This window comes from Felis catus, chromosome B3 (genome assembly GCF_018350175.1).
Source record: "Felis catus isolate Fca126 chromosome B3, F.catus_Fca126_mat1.0, whole genome shotgun sequence".
NCBI lineage: Eukaryota > Metazoa > Chordata > Mammalia > Carnivora > Felidae > Felis > Felis catus.
In genome coordinates, this window is record NC_058373.1 from 49,113,471 (window position 1) to 49,136,245 (window position 22,775).

At 39.4% G+C, this 22,775-nt stretch overlaps 1 protein-coding gene across 4 annotated transcripts in view; it reads left to right on the top strand.

Annotated features, from left to right (window-relative positions):
* Positions 1-22,775, top strand: part of RAB27A (RAB27A, member RAS oncogene family) — a 93,368-nt gene that overhangs the window by 1,840 nt on the left and 68,753 nt on the right. The window contains exon 1 of one of the 4 annotated variants that reach the window (XM_011282873.4): positions 13,862-13,999. The exons of 1 other annotated variant lie outside the window; for it this stretch is intronic. The gene's annotated coding sequence lies outside the window, so the exon portion shown is untranslated. Of the gene's footprint in view, positions 1-13,861; positions 14,000-22,775 lie in introns of those variants that run through there. 2 more of the 4 variants (XM_011282876.4, XM_011282874.4) reach the window with 2 other exon arrangements.

The following is a 22,775-nucleotide window of genomic DNA, read 5'->3' on the forward strand; positions in this document are numbered from 1 at the left end:
TATTTTGAGAGAGAGAAAGAGCATGTATGGTGTGTGTGAGTGGGGGAGGGACAGAGAGAGAGAGAGAGAGAGAGAGAGAGAGAGAGAGAGAGAGAATCCCAAGCAGGCTCTGCACTGTCAGCACAGAGCCTGACATAGGGCTCAAACTCACTAACTGTGAGATCATGACCTGAACCAAAACCAAGAGTTAGACACTTAACCAACTGAGCTACCCAGGTGACCCTAGTAATTTTTTTAAAAACTAAAGTGAATGTCTTAGGGAGTATTTTGTTTCCTAGTTGAGGTTAATTTTTCTCGGAATGCAGCATATACAGAATCATGGGAAGATCCTTTATATTTTTAAAATAGCTGAGATGGTGTTTATAGCACTGTTTATAGATGAAGTGGATCAAGTTAACTACCTTAGGCAGAATGTCCCTCAAGTAGCCTACAATTAGCCTGGTTTAATATACTTGAGCAGTCTTTCAGCCCCAGGCAGAATGGAGGAATAAATTGAGAATTGGGGTAGCCCAGAGCAAGGTGGGATTTTAGAGAAGATAGTGTTATATAGGATGGCAGATATGACACAGGATCTGTTTAATCTAAGCAAATTTATATTAATAATGGTGGTAAAGGTGGAATTAATTTGTTATGAATCTATTGTTTATGTAAAGAATTTTTTGAAATCACTAAGAACTAATAATTTTTATTCTAGTCTTAAGCTTGTATTTTCAATGAGAGCTATCAATGTAATCACATGTACAAAATGCTTTATTTAAAGCAACTCTTTTATTGTTGGTTTCTTTTTCTTTAAAAGTAAATTTAGTATAACTTTATCTAAGCTATCTATGTTGAATGGAGGCCAGCATGGGTAATTTTTTTAAAAAAGTAAAGAAAAAATTACAAAAATAGTACATGTTCATTAAAAATTCAAACGATACATGGGGCGCCTGGGTGGCGCAGTTGATTAAGCGTCCGACTTCAGCTAGGTCACGATCTCGCAGTCCGTGAGTTCGAGCCCCGCGTCAGGCTCTGGGCTGATGGCTCAGAGCCTGGAGCCTGTTTCCGATTCTGTGTCTCCCTCTCTCTCTGCCCCTCCCCCGTTCATGCTCTGTCTCTCTCTGTCCCAAAAGTAAAATAAACGTTGGAAAAAAAAAATTAAAAAAAAAAAATTCAAACGATACAGAAATGAACAAAATGAAAAGTGAAAATTATTGGTGCATATACTGATTTAATCTGTCCCTCTAACAGTTTAGTGTGAGCTTTTGTGACTGTTTTTCCTCTATGCACATAAAAATACACATGATAATTTTATTTTTTATTTATTTTTTAATATGAAATTTATTGTCAAATTGGTTTCCATACAGCACCCAGTGCTCATCCCAAGAGGTGTCCTCCTCAATACTATCACCCACTTTCCCCTCCCTCCCACCCCCCATCAACCCTCAGTTTATTCTGTTTTTAAGAGTCTCTTATAGTTTGGCTCCCTCCCTCTCTAACTTTTTTTTCCTTCCCCTTCCCCATGGTGTTCTTGCTAACTTAAAAATACACATGAAAATTTTAATTCATCTACCAAGTATTTACCATGTGATAGGTTTAGCTTTGCTTGACTACGGATAGATTCTCTTGCATGAGTTTTCTCATCATGGAACCCAGGCTCAAGGAGCATCCCCTTTCTGGGATAGGACAATATAGGACTGAGAGACAGAGGAAACTTGGAATTGTAAGCTTCTGTTCAGTTGTGGCAAATGTCAAGCCTTGTCATATTCTTTTGGTTTATAGCAAGGACATCACATGGTCAAGCCCAGAGTCAAGGGCAGGGACACAGACTTCATACAGGGTACAGAGTCAAGTCATATGACAATGGGCAAGAATATATGATCCTGTTATATCCAAGGAATGATAAACCCATATATGTAGCATCAACTTAAATTGAACTGCTTTTGATATTCCTGAGAATGATGGCATTGTCAGTTTAGCATTTACATACCAAGCGGCAGAGAATGAGTTAATTTTTTTTTCTAATAAAGATATTGCAGTTATTTAAATGAAGGTCACAATAAGATACCCACTTGACATACAAACAAAAAAGATGGAGAAATAATAAGTGTTAGCAAGGATATGGAGAAGTTGAAACACTGATCCACTGCTGATGGGAATGTAAAACTTCAGTTGCTGTGGAACAATTTGGCAATTCCTCAAAAAGTTAAGCAGTGTTACCTTATGACCCAGTAATTTTACTTCTAGGTATATATCCAAGAGAAGTGAAAACATGTCCACACAAAAATTTATACATGAATGTTCATAGCTTCATTATTACAATAACTAAAAAAGTAGAAATTACACAAATGTCTATCAATGGATGGATAACATTATATTTCCACACAGTAGAATATTACTCAGCCATAATTAATGAAATAGTGATACACGGTACAACATGAATAAACTTGGAAAAACATGAAAGAAGATGGTCACAAGAGACCCTATATTGTAATTCCATTTATATGACATGTCTAGAACAGGCAAATGGAGAGAAACAAAGTAGATTAGTGGCTGCCAGGATATGGGGTTTCTTTTCAAAGTGATGAAAATGTGTTGGAACTAGATAGTGGTGATCAGTGACAACTTTGTCAATATACTAAAGACACGGAATTGTACACTATAAAATAGTGAACTTTATAATAATTCTATCTCAATAAAGCTGTCTTAAAAAAAAAAGAAAGAACAAGGATACAGCATCCAGAATAGCTGCAATTGAGATAGTTCATTCTTTCTGCCACAATCCATCTAGTTTGTTTTTTATGTGTAATAAAAAATACATAGCATGAAATTCATTATTTTTACAGGTTTTATGTGTACAATTCAGTGGCATTAAGTACATTCACACTGTTGTGTAACCATCACCATCCATTTTTCTCTAGAACTCTTTCCATTTAAATTTTGCCAGGCCCAGAGAGGTGAATTCAGTGGGGATATAGAGACTCTGCCCACATCCTTAAAATCTTTAAAGATGGCATTAATGTCTGCAGTTCTTTGCTTAAATTGCTTCTCATTTACTGTTTTAGCCAGGGAAAGCATATTCAGAGGCTTTCAGTTGGTTCTTTCTACAATAAGGATTTGGTAGGGACTGAATGTGACACTCCTGGCAAAATTCATATGTTGAAACCCTAATCCCCAGTGTGATGGTATTTGGAGGTGGGGCCTTTGGGAGGTAGATTGTGCAGGTGGAGCTCTCATGAATGGGATTAGTGCCCTTACAGGAAGAGATACAGGAGAGATGATCACTTTTTTCACCATGTTAGGATTATAGCAAGAAGGTACAAACTGGAAAAGGGCCTTCTCACCAGACACCGAATCCATGAGCACCTTGATTTTGGACTCCCCAGCCTTCAGAACTGTAGGAAATATTTGTTGTTTTAGTCACCCATATTATGGTATCCTGTTACAACAGTCTAAGGCAGGGTTCCATAAGGTCAGTGATTATAGTGTATGATCCTTTTAATGTATTGTTGAATTTAGTTTGCTAAAATTTAATTGAGAATTTTTGTGTCTATATTCATCAGGGATATTGGCCTGTAATTTTCTTTTTTTGTGGCATTCTTACCTGGTTTTGGTATTAGGGCCTTGTAAAATGAGTTTAGAAGCATTCCCTCCTCTTAAGCGTTTTTGGAAAAGTTTGAGGATAGGTATCGAATCTTTGAATGTTTTGTAGAATTCACTGGTGAAGCATCTGGTCCTGAGCTTTTGTTTGTTGAGAGGTTTTTGATTACTGATTCAACCTCCTTACTGGTAATTTGTCTATCCCAATTTACTATTTCTTCCTTGATTCTGTCTTGGAAGATTATCTAAGAATGTATCCATGTCTTCTATGTTGTCCAGTTCATTGGCAAATAATTGTCCATAGAAGTCTCTTATGATCCTTTGTATTTCTCTAGTACCAGTTATAACCTCTCTTGCTAGTTTTACTAACTTGAGCCTTCTCTTTTTGGTAAGTCTAGCTAAAGGTTTGTCAAATTTGTTTATCCTTTCAAAGAACCAACTCTTAGTTTCATTGATTTTTAAATTTTAGTTTCTATTTCATTTATTTATGCTGTGATCTTTCTTATTTTTTTCTTTCTACTAACTTTGGGCTTTATTTATTCTTTCCTAGTTCTTTGAGATGTAAAGTTAGTTTATTTGAGATTTTCCTTGTTTCTTGAGGTAAGCTTGTATCATTATGAACTTCCCTATTAGAACATTTTTTGCTGCATCCCATGGATTGTGAATTGTTATAGTTACATTTTCATTTGTCTCAAGGTATTTTCTGATTTCCTCTTTGATTTTTTTTGTTGACCCATTGATTGTTCAGTAGAATGTTTAATTTCTACATATTTGTGATTTTTTTTTTTTTAGTTTTCTGCTTGTAATTTTTTTTTAGTTTCATGCCATTATGATCAGAAAAGATGCTTGATAGGATTTCAGTCTAATTAAATCTATTGAGACTTGTTTTGTGGCCTAACATGTGATCTATCCTGGAGAATGTTTCATGTGCACTTGAGAAGCATGAGTATTCTGCTGCTTTGGGATTAAATATTCTGTATTTAGCTATTAAGTCCATCTGGTCTAATGTGTGGTTTAGGCCAATGTTCCCTTATTGATGTTCTATCTGGATGATCTATCCATTGATGTAAGTAGGGTGTTAAAGCACACTACAATTATTGATGCAGACAATTTCTTCCTTTAGATCTGCTAATATTTGTTTTATATGTAGGTGCTCTTATGTTGGGTGCACAAATATAATTTTTATATCCTGGGTTGGGTTGACTGCTTTTTCAACAGGTAATGCCCTTTGTCTTTTATAGTCTTTGTTGTAAAGTCTGTTTTTTCTGGTATAAGTATAGTTACACCAACTTTCTCTTCATTTTTATTACATGGAATATTTATTTAATCTCTTTCCTTTCAGTCTAGGTGTGTCCTTACTTCTGCAGAGTTTCTTTTAAGCAGTATATAGATGAGTCTTGTTTTTTTTAAGTCCACTCAGCTTCTCTGTATCTTTTGATTAGAGAATTTACATTTAAAGTAATTTTTTTATTTTTATTTTATTTTATTTTATTTTATTTTATTTTATTTTATTTTTAATGTTTATTTATTTCTGAGACAGAGACAGAGCTATGAGTGGGGGAGGGGCAGAAAGTAAGGAAGACACAGAATCAGAAGCAGGCTCCAGGCTCTGAGCTGTCAGCACAGAGCCCGACGCAGGGCTTGAACTCACAAACCATGAGATCATGACCTGAGCTGAATTCGGTTGCTCAACCGACTGAGCCACCCAGGTGCCCCAAAATAATTTTTTAAATTTTAACTTGTTTTATTTATTTATTTTTTAAATTTACATCCAAATTAGTTAGCATATAGTGCAACAATGATTTCAGGAATAGATTCCTTAGTGCCCCTTACCCATTTAGCCCATCCCTCCTCCCACAACCCCTCTTGTAACCCTCAGTTTGTTCTCCATATTTACGAGTCTCTTTTGTTTTGTCTCCCTCCCTGTTTTTATGTTATTTTTGCTTCCCTTCCCTTATGTTCATCTGTTTTGTCTCTTAAAGTCCTCATATGAGTGAAGTCATGTGATTTTTGTCTTTCTCTGACTAATTTCACTTAGCATAATACCCTCCAGTTCCATCCACGTGGTTGCAAATGGCAAGATTTCATTCTTTTTGATTGCTGAGTAATACTCCATGGTATATATACACCACATCTTCTTTATCCATTCATCCATCGATGGACATTTGGTCTCTTTCCATACTTTGGCTATTGTTGATAGTACTGCTATAAACATGGGGGTGCATGTGTCCCTTTGAAACAGCACACCTGTATCCCATGGATAAATGCCTAGTAGTGCAATTGCTGGGTCGTCGGGTAGTTCTATTTTTAGTTTTTTGAGGAACCTCCATTCTGTTTTCCAGAGTAGCTGCACCAGCCTGCATTCCCAACATTTAAAGTAATTATTGATAGGTATGTACTTATTGCCATTTTGTTAATTGCTTTACAGCTGGTTTTGTATTTCCTGTTTGTTCCTTTTTTCTTCTTTCACTCTTTTTCTCTGTGCTTTAATGACTTTCTTTAGTGTTATGATTAGTTTTTTCCTTTCATTATCTTTTGTGTATCTATAATAGGTTTTTCCTTTATGCTTACCATGTGGTTCACATATAGTAGCCTATATCTATCTATCTATCTATCTATCTATCTATCTATATATAAAACAGCATATTTTAAGTCAATAGCAACTTAAATTTTTACATATTCTAAAGCCTCTACATTTTTAGTCCCCTACCATGTTTTATGTTGTTTTTATTAAAAAAAATTTTTTTTTTAATTTTTTTTTCAACGTTTTTATTTATTTTTGGGACAGAGAGAGACAGAGCATGAACGGGGGAGGGGCAGAGAGAGAGGGAGACACAGAATCGGAAACAGGCTCCAGGCTCTGAGCCATCAGCCCAGAGCCCGACGCGGGGCTCGAACTCACGGACTGCGAGATCGTGACCTGGCTGAAGTCGGACACTTAACCGACTGCGCCACCCAGGCGCCCCTAAAAAAATTTTTTTTAAGGGTTATTTGTTTTGAGAAAGAGAGAGAGAAAGAGCAGGGAAGGGGCAGAGAGAGAGAGGGAGAGAGAGAGGATCCCAAGCAGGGAGAGAGAGAGAGGATCCCAAGCAGGCTCCATGCTGTTAGCATGGAGCCTGATGTGAAGCTCGATCTCACAAACTGAGAAATTATGACCTGAGCAGAAATCAAGAGTCAGATGCTTAACTGACTAAGCTACCCAGGTGCCCCCCTCCCCCATGTTTTATGTTTTTGATGTCGTATTTTATATCTTTTTATTTAGTGTATTTGTTAACTAGTTATTATAGTTATGTTTGCTACGTTTGTCTTTTAAGCTTAATCCTAGCTTTATAAGTGGTTTGTCTCCTGCTTTTACTATATATTTGCCTTCACAAGTGAGATTTTTACTTTTATATTTTCTTGTTATTAGTGTGTTTTCTTTTCTGCCTAAAGATATCCCTTTAATATTTCTTGTAAAGTTGGTTTAGTGATGATGAGCTCCTTTAGCTTTTGCTTGCATGGAAAAATCTTTATCTCTCCAATTCTGAATGATAGATTTACTGGGTAGAATATTCTTGGTTGGAAGTTCTCTTTTTTTCAGCACTTTGAATATATCATGCCACTCCCTTCTGGCCTGCATAGTTTCTGCTGAAAAATCAGCCAGTAGTCTTAAGGGGTTCCCTTGTACATAATTTTTTTTTTCTCTTGGTGCATTTAAGACTTTTTCTTTAACTTTTGACATTTTAATTATGATGTGTCTGGATGTGGATCTCTTTGGAGTTTTCTGTCCTTTTCTCTCTTCTCCTTTTGGGACTCCTACACTACTAATGTTATTCTGTTTGATGTTGTTCTGTAAGTCTCCTAATCTATCTTCTCTTTTTAAATTTCCATTTTCTTTTTGTGGCTCTGTTTGAGTGAGTTCCATTGCCTTGTCTTCTTGGTGACTGATCCATTTTTCTGCATCATCTAGCTTGCTGTTGAATCCCTATAGTGTGTTTTTCAGTTCAGTTATGTTCTTCAGCTCTGTGACTTCTGTTTAGTTCTTTCTTATATTTTCTACCTCTTTGTTGAAGTTCTCACTGTATTCATCCATTCTTCTCCTGAGTTTGGAGAGCATCTTTATGCCTATTACTTTGAACTCTAGCAGGTAGATTACTTGTTTGCATCTCATTAAGGTCTTTTTCTGAGGTTTTGTCTTGTTCTTTTATTTGGAACATACTTTTACTGTTTCCTCTTTTTCCTTGACTCTTCATGCTTGTTTCTGAGTATAATGCAAACTAGCTACCTCTCCCAGCCTTGAAGGAGGTATCTTACTTTGAAGGAGATAGGAGGTGAAACTTGTTGTTCAACCTTGCCCTAGATCTTGTCTTTGGAATCTTTGTGATTGCCTAAGTAGACTGATTTATTCTTGAGGGGTTCCAGTTGTTGATGGTGTGCTAAGACCTGTGATCTCAGTCAGCACCTGGGTTCAGGCTGATTGGAAGCCAGATCCTTAGGCAGCAGCTTTTAACATATGTAAATATATATAGTCCTTTGGCACACAATTGTAGACCCTGCTGACCTCTAGGTCAGGCGATCTGGAGGGTTCTCTTGGGTAAGAGTCGTAAAAATCAGGACTTCAGATGAGTGTATAAACTCCTTTCTGGGAAGTACCAGTAAGCTGTGATGAAGTCAAGGGAGGGTGTAAAGACAGTGATTCCCTGCCTATATTCCCAGGTAGTGCCTCTGTGGTCTGTAGATATCTGACAAACCTAAAGCCTGTCCATCAGGTTAAAGCTACAGAGCAAGTAAATAAGGCTTATCTGCAGGCAGTCAGGGGTTGTGTTTTGGTCAGTTTTCTACGTAATCCTCTTGGTATAGTACCTTGCCCTGAAATGTTTTTCTAGTTTTTACAATCCTGTGGTGCCCAGGAACATAAGCCCTTTTGGCCACCAGATTAGCCCCTCTGGTCACCAGAGTCAGGTATTCCACAGGTGCTCCCTGTGTGGAGTGTGTTTACCTGCAGGCTTTAGCAAGGCTTGGGACAAGTGCTGGGAACAGGAAATGCCTGTAGCTTTAGTGAGTGGGGATTCTTTTATTTCTGGTTGATACTAGGGAGACCTGTTGCAGCAGCATCTTCAACTGTCAATCTCAACCCATAAAGGGCAACGACCATTGATCTTTTCAAAGATGTCAGGCCTCCTCACCAGTGCCTCCGTGAAAGGAGTATCATCAGGGCCATCCATGTAACAATCAGGTGGTGGTTTGTCCAGTCTCATCACAAATCAATTCCAATTCTAAGATCAGCAGGGCAGATAATGGGAGTAAAAGGGTGAGAGAGAAAGCCAAAAAAAATTCCCAGATTCCACAAATGTTAACATTTTACTACATTTGCTTTAATCTCTTTCCATATATGTGTACTTAGCCATGAACACACACATTATTGTTTTTCTAAACCCTTTGAGAGTAAATTGCCCACATGATGCCATTTTACTACTAAATATTTCAGTGTGTACTTCCTAAAAACAAGGATATTGTCTTTCATAATTACAGTGTAATGATCAAGATCAGGAAATTAAGATTGATACAATATTATCTAATCTCAGATTTTATGCAAATTCTACCAAGTCCTTTTAGTGCTCTTTAGGTCAATAGACAATTTTTTTTTTTCTTGTCTGGGAACTAATCCAAGATCACATTGGATTTGTTGGATCATATGGTCATTCTGTTTAACATTTTGAAGAACTGCCAAACTGCTTTCCAAAGTGACTATCGTTTTGCATCCCCACCAACAATGTATAAGGGTTTCAATTTCTCCACAGGCTACTAGCACTTGTAATTTTTCTTTTCTTTTTTTAAACAAAGTTATGGCCAACCTAGTAGATGTTAATGAGTATCTAATTCTGGTTTTGATTTTCATTTCCCTATTGACTAATGACATTGAACATCTTTTCCTGTGCTTGTTGACCATTTTTATATCTTCTTTGAAGAAATGTCTTCAAGTCCTTTGCCCAATTTTTAATTGGTTGTTTGTCTTTTCTATTTGTAACAGCTCTTTGTTATATTCTGATACTATATTCTTATCAGATATATGACTTGCAAATATTTTCTCCCATTCTGTATATTGTATTTTCACTCTCTTGTGTCCTTTGCTAAACAAAATTTTAAATTTTTGATAAAGTCTAGTTAACCCATTTTTCCTTTGCTGCTTATACTTTTCTTATTAGGTCTAAGAAGCCATTGCCAAATCCCAGGTAATGAAGATTTATGTCTATGTTTTCTCCTATGGGTCTTATAGTTTTATGTTTATAATTTAGGTCTTTGATCTAATTTGAGTTAATTTTTATATATGATGTGAGGTAAGGGTCCAACTTTATTCTTTTGCATCTAAATATCCAGTTCTTCCAGCACTATTTGTTGAAGAGACTGTTCTTACCTCATTGAATGATCTTGGCATTCTTGTTGAAAATCATTTGACCCCAGATTTATGGGTTCATTTCTGGATTCTCATGTCCATTCCATTCATTTATATGCTTATTCTTATGTTAGTACCACACTGTTTTGATTAGCAGCTTTGCATTGATTTTTGAAATCAGGAAGTGAGTCCATCAACCTTGGTTTTTTTTGTTTTTTTTTTTTTTGTCCAAGATTGTTTTGGCTCTTTGAGGTGCTTTACAATTTAATTGTGAATTTTAGGATCAACTTTTCTATTCCTGCAAAAATCATTCCTTTTGGGAAGGATTGTGTTGAATCTGTAAGTTCTTTTGGGAGGTATTGTTATCTTTATAATATTATGTAATGATAAACATGGAACATCTTTTCATTTATTTAGGTCTTCTTTAATTTCTTTTTGTAGTTTTCAGTGTATAAGCCCAGCACCTCCTTGGTTAAACTGATTCCTAAGTATTTTATTTTTTTTTTTTCATGCTACTTCACATAGGATTTTTTCTTAATTTCTTTTTTATATAGCTCATTGCCAATGTATAGGGGAAAAAAACGGATCCTGTATTCTGCATCTTTGCTTATTTCACTTATTAGCTCTAAGGTTTTATTTTTCCTGATATTTTAGATGTAATCATGTGCCTGTTGCTTGTATTGCAAAAGGGTATTTAGAAATCAAAATCTGGGTGCTAAGTGTATTCACAACTCCTGTGATATAATTGCTTTTAGCATATCTTAGCAGACACTACTGGAAAGTACATACATACCTGCATATCAATATATAATCCTATTCCTGTCTAGGTCTATGTGTTAAAAAGCATGAGTTCTTACTGATACCTCCAATTTCAACCCTATTAGTGATACTGGAAACTGAGATTCTGCATGTTTCAAGCAGCAGCCTGCATTGTCACAGAAGCCCCAGGGTGGGAATCAAGAGGTATGCTGTGACCAGTTCTGTGACTAGAGTAAGTGGTATAGAGGATTTTGATTTGATACACAAAATGTATTCAATATATTTAGTTTCTGTAATTAACTTTTTCTCTTTGTTTTCTTTTTACCTCTCTGGGCACTCTTTTCTCAGACTTCTTTAACGGAGTGATCCTCTGGGTTTGTACCAAGCCCCCTCTTTGCCCACGTAGTACATTTTCTAGACTACCTCAATGACTTTCATGTCTTTGAGTACCCTTTGTGCAATAGCTTCAGTTCATGTCTTCTGTGCTTCAGATCAGCCTATTCAACTGCACACTGAACAGTTGCACTTGTATGTTCTCCTGATGCCGATATGTCAAAGTTAAAATGTCCTAAACTTGTTCATTATGGCCAAATTTACCCTTTTGCAACAGGGCTCTCTTCCTTTTGCTCAATGGTTCCTAGTTACTGAAACCAGAAATGGGCATTTCCATAGATTTCTCTCTCTCCCTCATCTACAATCAAGTCTTCTTGATTTATTCTCCTAAATATCTCAAATCTGTTTATTCATCTTCATCCTCATGATCACTGTCTTAAGCCAGATTAGTGTTATCCCTTGGATTTCAGCATGCTAATTGGCCTCTGAAACCCATTCTTAGCCTTATAGCCATTTAGAAAATGAGTTCTAAGTTCTAGTCCTGGCTGTGCCACTTTCACCTGTATGATCTTGATCAGGTTATTTCATTCCTTTAAGGCTCAGTTTCCTTATCTGTGATATAGAGACAGGAATAGTACTTATTTCAGAGGGCACTTGTGAGAAGTATATGAGGGGATATATGCAAAGTTCTTAGTATATTGGCTGATTCGTAGTAAATGGTCAGTAAATGTTAGCTATTATCATTATAATCATTCCAGCGTTATTAAAAATCCAGCCTCTGCTATTCCTCCAGTTTCTTCTCTGATTGATTCATTCTACTCAGTTTTTCAGCTTTTCTGGACTTGTTTCAGTTGCTCTAATATCTGATGCTGTCTTCTGCCTCCAGGTCTTTGCTCTCTTTTCCTAAAATTCTCTTCTTTATCCTCCTACCTTATTTATCCTTCTTAATTTATGCAACAGTTTCTCTAGGGAATTTTGATTTGGTGTCACTTATTTGTGTCCCAGTAACACTCTAACTTCCATTTTCAGGGATCTTATCTCACCACACTGGAGTTAACCTGCTTACTTGTTGGTCTACCAAGCCACTGAGTGTAGGGACCAATTTACCTTGTTCACTATTGCATCTCCAATTCCTAACCTGGATTTAAAATTCAGTGAGTGAAAAGATAGTGAATGGGCCACATTACCATTGTCTGTTTTTTTGATCTCCTGCTAGGTAAACTCCTGGTCACAGCTCTGCTTGGCTTCAGGAGTGGGGAGGATTGAAAAGGAAAACTCTCCTTGTATCATATCAGCCATTAGCAATTGCTGCATTGATGGTCCTCCAATTATTAGCTGATCAGTAACTCCCAGGACTGTTCCTTTACACATGAACACGGGGCTACTTTTCCTGTCTTAGCCTCCGGAATTACTCGTATGATGGCCTTTCTTACCTGGGGAACGTCCTTTGACACTATCACCCTATGATGAAATCTGTTATCTCTAACTTTGAGATTACTCTGCTAAATTTGCCTAGAAATATTAGATTGGATGCATATTCAATATTTCACAATTCCATATGTTTTGTCCTGTAAGCGATTTTGTCCATTGGACACATACCTGAGAAGCTAATTATATTGCAGTGCAGTCTGTGAATGGCTACAGACTGGAAGCATGATGGGGTTGGGCTGGTGGGCCTGGAATGGCTTGAACTTGTGGTGGAAGTAGACCTAGATCAGTGAGATGGAACAGAAGGTAAAAGAAGCTTGATTAGAGTTTTCAATCATTTGGTTCTGCTTAGAAGTGGAATTATTTGGTTCCGAGGTGCTGTGCCTGAAGAGCCCACGGAGGCAAGCCCAAAGGCCACTGTCCATACCCCGAGGCCACTGAAGGAGAAATTTGGCTGCCTCTTAGTGGTAGTCTGGTGGGGAACCGGCTTCACAGCTGCAGGTTCCAAGCAGGGGCACATAAACCCGTCCGCGCTGAAATAAGGAAGCCGCTGGGGGGCAGCAAAGGCTCGCAGATTTCTCCTCACGCTGCTATTCTTTACTGTGCTGTAGTTTGCCTTTTTTTTTTTTTTTTTAACGAATTGCTCTCTCTTAAAATTTAGAGTGATTTTATAATCCGAACGAGACTGTATGAACAGAGACCTCGTTTGTCATTTCCTCTCAGAAATATATTTTTTCCTGCCAGAGTTTACTTTTTCTCTATCGCGTCATTTCCAAGAATCCCAGAGCTTTCCCTTGCCCCAGGAAGGCCAGGTCCAGGCCGATCCGAGTGACAAGCTGGCGAGGCGGGATGGACAGTGGCAGAGCCGGACGTTCGGCGCAGATCCCGCCCCGGGGAGCCGGACCCGGGAGCACCCGGAGCAGGAGCATACCGGGCCTCGGGAACCCCGCCTCGGGCCGATTTTGCAGCTGCTCCGCACCCCCCCTGGGTACTACGGTGGAGACACTGATATGATGCCCTGGAAAACACCTTTAAGAACATGGCTTTGGTGGGGGAGGAGATTTGGCGAGAGTCACCAAAGTACACCTCGCAGCTCGCGGGCCCCAGAGAAGTTTGTAAATGTGACCCCTGTGTCTCAACACGAAAACAACTTTCTAAGGTTTCACACTTTCCAGGAAAGGGCGTTGGAGACCTGATATGGGCCAAAGGAAGCGTGCGGGGGCCTTTTCGTGGCTCACGAGAGGAGTCAGGCGTGGGTGCGGCAGGTGCTGCGGGCCTGGGAGCGGCGTGCGAGGAGGAGCCCGCAAAGCGCCCTCGCGGGGTCGAGCGGGAGTGCTCCCTGAGGTGACAAGAGGAAGCGGGAGGTGGAGGGTGGAGAGGAGGTCCCGCCCCCACCTCGCTCTCCTTTACGGGAAGTGATGTGGGGCCAGACGGAAAATACCCGCCGAGAACCCAAAAAGGGCCGGCAACGGGTGGACGCGGAGCGCGCGCAAGAGGAGCTGCGTGGGGACAGCGAGGTGGAGCCAGGTGAGCCGGGCGGCTGCGGGTGGTCTGGGAGGCGCTGCTCGGTCCCCGGCGTCCGAGGGGTTCCGATTCAACCCGGAGGGCAGAGCGTGGTAGCCGGCGAGTGGCTGGGTTGGCCCTGGGGCTGGCATTGAAGGCTGCGATTCCTCGTCCCCCTTCGGGGGGTCTGAGCCTGCCGGAAAAGCTGCTTTGCTTCTCGCAGGCGCGCGGCACAGACCCTACGTCGACAACCGCCGGGGGTGGGGGACAGCTTGGGCGACGTGCTGCCTAGGTGCAGTTCCAGGTTGGCACGGGGCTGAAGTCACCTCCGGGTGGCACCCGGCGCGAGAGTCCCCGTCAGTGTCGAAGGAAACTTCTGGCAGGAGAGGAGTAAAGTCCGAGACCTCCTGCACTGCCCATAGTTCTTCCTCCCTCCTGTTGTTTGCAGTTTGATTACTTAACGTCTTTACACCCTTGTTGGTGAGGGTCTGGGCAGCAAACTGGCTGGGTGCGAGAAGGTTCTCCTGTCAGTCAGACCAAAAACCCTACCTGGTGACAGGCCCTTGGGTCTTGACTGGAGGTAGGACTGAAGGACAGGTTTTGGTAACTATTGCCAAATCCTTATCTCTCTCCCAGTAGATCACCAATTAAGCAAAGTCAGGCCTGAAATGAAGGAAACCTTGTGAGCCCTTAACTTCATCTTCCCGGACTTTCGGCTCCTGCTGGCCACATGGCCTCAGAATGTTCTGCCTCGGGTTTTCTTCCTTATCTCTTTGGGCTAACAGCTGTTTTTTATGACTCCATGGATTTTCACTTTATGTTTGGCTCATCACTCAGAGTTGGGGAAGGGGGAGTAGTGTTATGCTATATGTTTTCTGTAATTATTGCTGATTTAATTTGTTGGTAGTCCATTGTTGCTATCCCCTTCCCTGTTTTCTGCCTTCTTAAAAACTTGCTTTAGAGGGAAAACAGTCTGGAAAACTGTTCTGCAGATGATTAGAAATTAAGAAAGGTTAATAAAATGCTGAAAGAACTGGACTGAAGATCATTCTTTATGTTAGTTTTCACCTACTTTCTAACTTTCCTTCCTTTCTCTTTCTTTCTCTCTCTTTCTTTCTTTCTTCTTCCCTTTCTTTCTTAAATTACATGGCTTGCCTTGATTTTTAATTTTGATGAAGTATAATTAATTTTCTTTTTTGTTGTTTGTGCTTTTAGTGTCAAATCTAAGAAAGAACTTCTGAATCTAAGGTCATGAAGATTTATGCCTGTGTTTTTTTTCTAAGAGTTTTATAGCTTTAGCTCTTACATTTCAATCTTTGATTCATTTTAAGTTTATTTTTGTGTATGGTGTGAGGCAGGGGTCTAATTTAATCCTTTTGCATGTGGATATCCAATTCTCCCATCACAATTTGTTGAAAATATTATTTTTTTCCCCTTTGCATGGTCTTGGCACTTCTATTGACAATCAGTTGGCTGTTCATGTGGGGGGTTATTTCTAGAGTCTTAATTCTATTCCATTGATCTATTTGTCTATCCTTATGCTAGTATCATACTATCTTTATTATTGTAGTTATGTAGGAGGTTTTGAGGTTGGGAAGTGTGAGGTCCTCCCATTTTGTTCTTCTTTTTTTGAAATTGTTCTGTCTGTCCTGGGTCTCTTGAATTTTCATATGAATTGTAAGATCAGCTTCTCAATATCGGTATCTTTGGTTTTAGAACAGATTTTAAGGGTTTTGAAGTGTGCCACAATCTCTAGGAACCAGACTCTTGATTTCCCCCTCCCAAATCTGCTTCCACTTGGTCTTTCCCATCTAAGTCAATGACAACTTTACTCTTCTAGATTCTCACACTAAATATTCTGGAGTCACCTGCTTCCTTTCTTTTTCTCATTCCCACCTCTAATCCTTCAGTAAATCTCACTGGTTCTACTTTGAGAAAATATAATATATATGGGATAAAAACCATTTCTCACCATTTCCACTGCTTCTACCAAGATCCTATCATTTCTGTCACCTGGATTACTGCAAAAGCCTCCTGCAGGGCCACCCTGCTTTCACCGTCACCACTCTACAGTCAACATAGCAGCCAGAGTTCATTATGCCACTCACTCCTCTGTTCACAATGGTGCAGTGGCTTTTTTTTTTTTTTTTTTTATCTCAGAAGAAAAAAATCCTCATCATGGTCTGCAAGGCTCTGATGTGGTGTGTGGCTTCATCTTCCATTATCCTCCTCTTTGCTTGTTCTGCTTCACCCACACCTTAAGACCTTTGCATTTGCTCTTTCCTCTGCCTGGAATGTTCTTCCTTCAGATGTCTGCATGGCTTTCTCACTCATTTAATCCAAGTCAAAGATCATTTCTTTAGAAAGGCTTTCTTGAACCATTCCATCTAAAATAGCACCCTTCACCCCACCTATCATTTTTTGCCCCCTTACCTTACCTTAGTTTTCTTTTCTTTAGAGGATCTATAGCACTGTCATTACACACACACACACACACACACACACACACACACAACTGTTGTTTCCCACTGTTAGAATAGCTTCATGAAGATTATGAATTTGTCTTGTTCTATGGTGTACATAGCACCTAGAATGTTTTTTTGGCACATATTAAGCTCTGAAAAAATATGTGTTGAAAGAATGAAAAGGGAATGAGAGACTGAGAAATGGAGATCATTCCACTGTTGCTTCCTCTCTGTTCCTTCACACTTCACCTAAGAGAAGCAATGTCTGTAGTTACTTGAATACCTCCTATGTCTCCCCTATTCTATCCTCCTATTCCCTCCAAGAGAATAGCTTTGGATTCTTATCACAGTGGCAGTGGGGAGCCCTCTTCTCTGTAGCTGGGCAGACTGTGTGGAGGCATTCAGCACCTGTCTCCAGGGATACCGCTTCTTGTGCTGAATTCAAATTCAAGAAAATGGAATTCATTTCTTGATGAATATTTTGCACTATAGTGAATTAATCCTTCTCTGGCTTCTAACTGAAATTGCAATTCTGAGACACATTTTGGCATTTAATTACCTAACTACTTTAGACTGGAAACTGTTTATGTATATGTTGTCATACACGTCTTATGGCTAGATTGTAATATCCTGGAGGCAGAGCATGATGACTTCGGCTTACTTTTTGAGTCTTATGCTGCAAGGTATCTTAGATAAAAGAAATGTTCAATAATAAACTCTTGCTGAATGTACCAGTAAGTTAATGAATAAACCTGGATTTATTTTTATCATTGGAAACTTCTAGTCCTTACATTTAATTTTTTTAGCCAATAGCTATAAATATCTTGTTTTGGTTCATCTTATCCTGCTGCTTCTGATAGAGCAATATTGGCTGCAGTTGAACAGGGTTTCCTACTGCCATTTCTCAGTGAGAATTAAATTACTTCGCCTAGAGAGTATGGTAATTAATCTTATAAGTTATTTAAAAATTGAATCAACCTTCAATTATTTAAACTATATCTATATTTGCAAAATATGGAAAAGGATTATTTTTACATATACATGGGATATATATAAATATATTTTCCCTAATAAATTGTGTTTGAAACCTCCCCCCAAAATAAGACAGAGGTTGCATATTTCAAGTCTGAGCCCCTAACTAGATGGGGGGAATCCTCTCACAATGTAAACATACATCAAATTAGCATGAAGTACACTTTAAATGTCTTGGAATTTTATATGTCAATTATACCTCAATAAAGCTAAATTAAAAACAAATGTGAACTCCTTGGAAGCAAGATTGTGTTGCCATTATTAAAACAAGATTGCCTTCTGAAGAGAGTAATTTTTCCCTTTCACTGATTTCGCTTTTTATGCCTTGTGCAGTTTTTGCTTGGATCACATTTATTCTTCTGCCTCTTGATGAGGAAGTTTAAGTTTATGATCTGGTTTCCCTTGAGCTGATTACCTTGGGAGCAGACCTGAGCACTGAATTGGAGGAAGAGATAAAGGCTTTGTAATTAACTTTATGTCCAGAGAGGGAGATATGTGGAGCAGTGAGCATCCAGCTTGTTTGGCCTCCTGTCTTGTCATGCAGCACAGAAGACACACCACATTCTCTTCTTGTATTATTGAGGTCTACTAACACTCATATTTTATTTACTGTTAACTAAAATTTGATGCCTTGCTTAAAAAGAAAGTTGAAAGCTATTTCTCCTTTTATTTATTTTTGTCTCTGTGTGTTACTCTTTAAAAACAATTTTTTAAATAAAAAAGTGTTTGGCATGGAGCCATACATGGGGCTTGAGCCCCTGACCCTGAGATCAAGGCCTGAGCTAAGATCAAGAATCACCGGTTTAACCAACTGAGCCACCCAGGCACCCCTCCTTATGTGTTATTCTTGAGAAGGCCTCCCATTTAGTGCCTCAGACACCTCAGAAGTACTCACATATATGGAATCAGACTTTTGTTTCTTAAAATTGAACTTTTGATGTGGGGTTGGAGGTAGGGTGCTAGGTTTAGCAAGTAAAAAAAAAAAAAAGAAATTTGCATCTTGAATAAACAATGAATAGTTTCTTACTATAAGTATGTTGCATAAATACTTATACTAAAAAACTTGGTTTTTTTTTTTTTAATGTTTTCATTTATTTTTGAGACAGACAGAGACAGAGCATGAGTAGGGCAGGGGCAGAGAGAGAGGGAAACACAGAATCCGAAGCAGGCTGCAGGCTCTGAGCTGTCAGCACAGAGTCTGATGCAGGGCTCGAACTCCCAGACTGTGAGATCATGACCTGAGCTGAAGTCAGACACTCAACTGAGTGAGCCACCCAGGTGCCCCCCAAAAACTTGTTTTTATGAAATGCAAATTTAACTGGGTATCTTGTATTTAATCTGGCAACTCTAGTCTGGTAAACCCATGTTTATGTGTAGGAAATGCATTGATCATGATAATGTCCAAAGAATGACTGAGCTATGGCTCATTCTGGTGACCATACGTGTGTTTATCTTAAAGACAGAGAGGGGGTGCCTGGCTGGCTCAGTTGGTGGAGTGTGCGACTATTGATCTCAGGGTTGTGGGTTTGAGCCCCAAGTTGGGGGTAGATTACTTAAAAAAAATAAAATCTTTAAGGACAGAGAGGACTCATAAACTCAAGGAGTATAAGAAATGGAAGGAAGTTGAAGAAGATTGAGTTTTACTTTAGTCTTTTGTAATAAGGAAATTCATATCCGCAGACATTAAGTGACTTTGTAAGATCACAGAGTTACTGGCAGAGTCAGGACTGAAATTCCAGGCACAGTGGTTGGTCTACTGCATAATGTCTCCCATAAGATATGTTACTTTGTAAGTTTCTTTCTTTCCTTTTTCTTTCTTTCTTTCTTTCTTTCTTTCTTTCTTTCTTTCTTTCTTTCTTCTAGGTTTTCATGTTGACCCTTAATCACTTTTTTTTTTTAATTCCAGTATAGTTAACATACAGTGTTATATTAGTTTCAGGTGCACGATTTAGTGATTCAACAATTCCCACCCTTAATCACTTCTGTTATCACTCTCCCATGATCACTCCCTTATCATGCTGTCCCTTCCAGTCTCCAGATCCAAATGTGGCAGGCACATGAGACACCCTTGTCTTTTCTCTGAGATCCATATGACTGTTGAAAGCCACCATTTGGTTGTATTCCCTGTGACAATGCCAGAAAGCTTGTCATTCAATGTATTTTTATTCCTTTTGAGGTCTTGTTAATATTTTTGTCCCTTAAAAATTTTTATGATAAGATACTTTGATGCTTTTTTAAGTCCACAACAACCAAGTGTTGTCTTACTGACAACCTGCTTGCTTTGTGGCCTACTCCTATGAAACCTCTCACCCCCTGGCCTTGTGGCAGAACAAATACGGAAGATATATAGTGAGGACAAATGTATTAGATAGATAGAGGTGACTTACCCTTTAGAGATGTGTTGTTATAAAACACTGGGTTATTTTTTTATTATTTAAAACTTATGTGTACCTATTTAAGAAAGCAGCTTTGAAAATGAACATGCTTCCTCTGCCACTAGAGTGCCATATTTCAGAGCCACTAATCTTGTTTTTTCATGGGTTAATTGATTAATTCATATAAAGCCTTACCAGCTGCCAGGTCAAAGCATAATAATAAAATTGGTTGCCAAGAGACTGAAAAATCTGTTCATTTTTATTAACTGTAGTTTATCCATCCTACCCTGATCCCACCACATGGTTGGCTGGTCAAATCCTATCTGGGTATGACTGGTTACTTATCTCCTGTGTATTTGTATCATTAAGAACACAGACAGGGTCTCAGCTAACTAAACTTTATGATAAGGCATTTTTATTCTTGTTATACTAGCCCTAATATGGGGAGGAATAAGACACATAGAAATAGATCATGACTTAAATGTTCTTTTGAGATACCCAAGAATTTAATTTTTTTTATTTTTTTAAAAACTTTTTTGAATGTTTTATTATTTATTTTTGAGAGAGAGACAGAGACAGAGAGACAGAGTGAGAGCGGGAGAGGGGTAGAGAGAGAGAGGGAGACAGAATCCAAAGCAGGCTTCAGGCTCTGAGCTGTCAGTACAGAGCCTGATGTGGGGCCAAACTCACAAGCTGTGAGATCATGACCTGAGCAGAAGTTGAATGCTTAGTCGACTGAGCCACCCAAGCGCCCCTTAGATATCCAAGAATTTTAAAATTTAATCTATGGTGGTGGTCAGGATTTCTTTGTTTCTTAAAATGTGATTAATTTTCATAATGAATCTCACTACTACAAGGGAATGACTCCAAGAATGAGTAAAAAGGTCTAGCAGCCCTTGAAAAGATAAGGCATTGTTCCAGTCAGTTACTAGAGACCAAATGTGGCCAAACAAGCTACTGGCTGTTCCTGACTAGGCTTCCATTGTCAGGGGCAAGGCCAAGTCTCCATTGCCCTGCTCTGCTTAGGCACAGAAAGCCATGAAGTGGGTTTTGGTGCTTCTTCAGGGAGTGACTCATACCTGTGTTCTGGAACTCCTGTGTGAATGTGGAGGAGCCAACATAGCTGGGAACTAATAGGCTGGGTTTTAGTCTCTAATATGGCTGACAATTTACTATGTGATATTGCACCAGGGGTTCTCAGGGCTGATTTGACCCCCTCCTCCCCTGAGGACTCTTGACAGTGTCTAGAGATAGTTTTGGTTGTCAGAGCTGGGGAGTTACTACTGGCATTTAATGGATAGAGGCACAGGACAGCCCCGCAGGACAAAGGACTGTCCTGCCCAAAATGTTCATGGTGCCAAGGCTGAGAAGCCCTGCCTTAGACAAATCATTGAATCTCCCTGGCCTGCAGTTTCATGACTGACATGTTCTCTCCATCATGTAAAGTTAACTAAGCATGACTCCACCATTGTTGTGTTTGTTACCTCTCCCTTACCCTGATTCTAAGTCATTAAATGTGGAATAGGGCGCAGGTATTGATACTGTTTTTAAAGTTCCCCACAAAGGATTCTGATGTGCAGTTGGACTGAGAAACCACTGCCCTCAGGGATCACATGGGAGGAGATCCTTGTAGAGGTACCAGGTGGACCGTTTGAGAGGAATGGACCCTGTGGGGACAGCTGTCAGTAGCAAGTCTGCCACATGACTCAGCATAGGTGGAAGCCTGCTAGAAACCCACAGAGAGCATTGTGACTGAAGACTTGGCCTCTAAATTCCTCAGAGACCTGTGCTCTCAGCACCTATGCATGATGAGCTCTCAGCTGACTGAGAGCGTCTGCTCCCCAAATTTCCAGCCGGTAACCATACCCTTGTTTCAGATTTGCCTTGGACATTAGGGTTTTCTAAGGAAAGTGTAAGAGTGGACAGTGTCTTCATTAACACCTTCATTAACTGTAGCTTCTCTGAAAGGTTAAAAGTCAACAACAGAAACTCCCTACCCTGAGTCATCAGCCCATTTTGCCACCCAGGTAAGGACACCACATTTATTAAACTTACAGCATCACGTAATTCAAGGGCTGGTAAGCACTCTAGAAACCAGGTAACCTCAGAGATTCAGAAGAGGTTCAGATTGATAACAGAGAAGGTTCTAGAAGACAGGCCTGTCAGCCGTTTCTCCACTGTGTTCTTTCCATGTCCCTATGCTAATCATTCTTGATTGTAACCAGGTGTAAGATGGGCAAGACAAAATTGTGTTGTTTTGTTGTTTAAACGAAATGACTTTCAGATGGAATTTTAACAACCAGTGTCTTTTCCTTGACTGTTCTGAAATATCACAGGAAGTGAAACAAGTATATTATGATTTTTTTAAGTTTATTTATTTATTTTGAGAGAGCAAGAGAGAGCACGAGCATGGGAGGGGCAGAGAGAGAGAGGGAGAGAGAGAGAATCCCAAGCAGGCTCTGCACTTTCAGCATGGAGCCCAATGCAGGGCTTGAACCCACGAATGTAAGATCATGACCTGAGCTGAAACCAAGAGTTGGACGTTTAACTGAGTGAGCCACCCAGGTATATTATGATTTTAACTTAAGTTAAAGCCGTCCAGAAACATATGAGTGCCTGCTATGGGTATGTGCCAGCTTTCAGTTAAAGACCACCATCATTTCTTCTGTATATGGCTGCTTTTCTGGTCCCATTCTTGCCCCCCACTCCCTGCTCCTGCCACAGCCCGTTCCTTGCAAAAAGCTGGTGATCTTTAAAAATCTAAATCAGATCATATCTTCCTTCTCTTTTAAATTTCCCTGCTATTTGCTACTGCGGTTGGTATAAGGTTCAAATGTTCTGACCATGGTCTGTAGAGGTCTCCATGATCTGGGCCCTGCTGGACTCCATGACCTCACATCCCTATGCCTTCATCTTTCAGCCTCATCT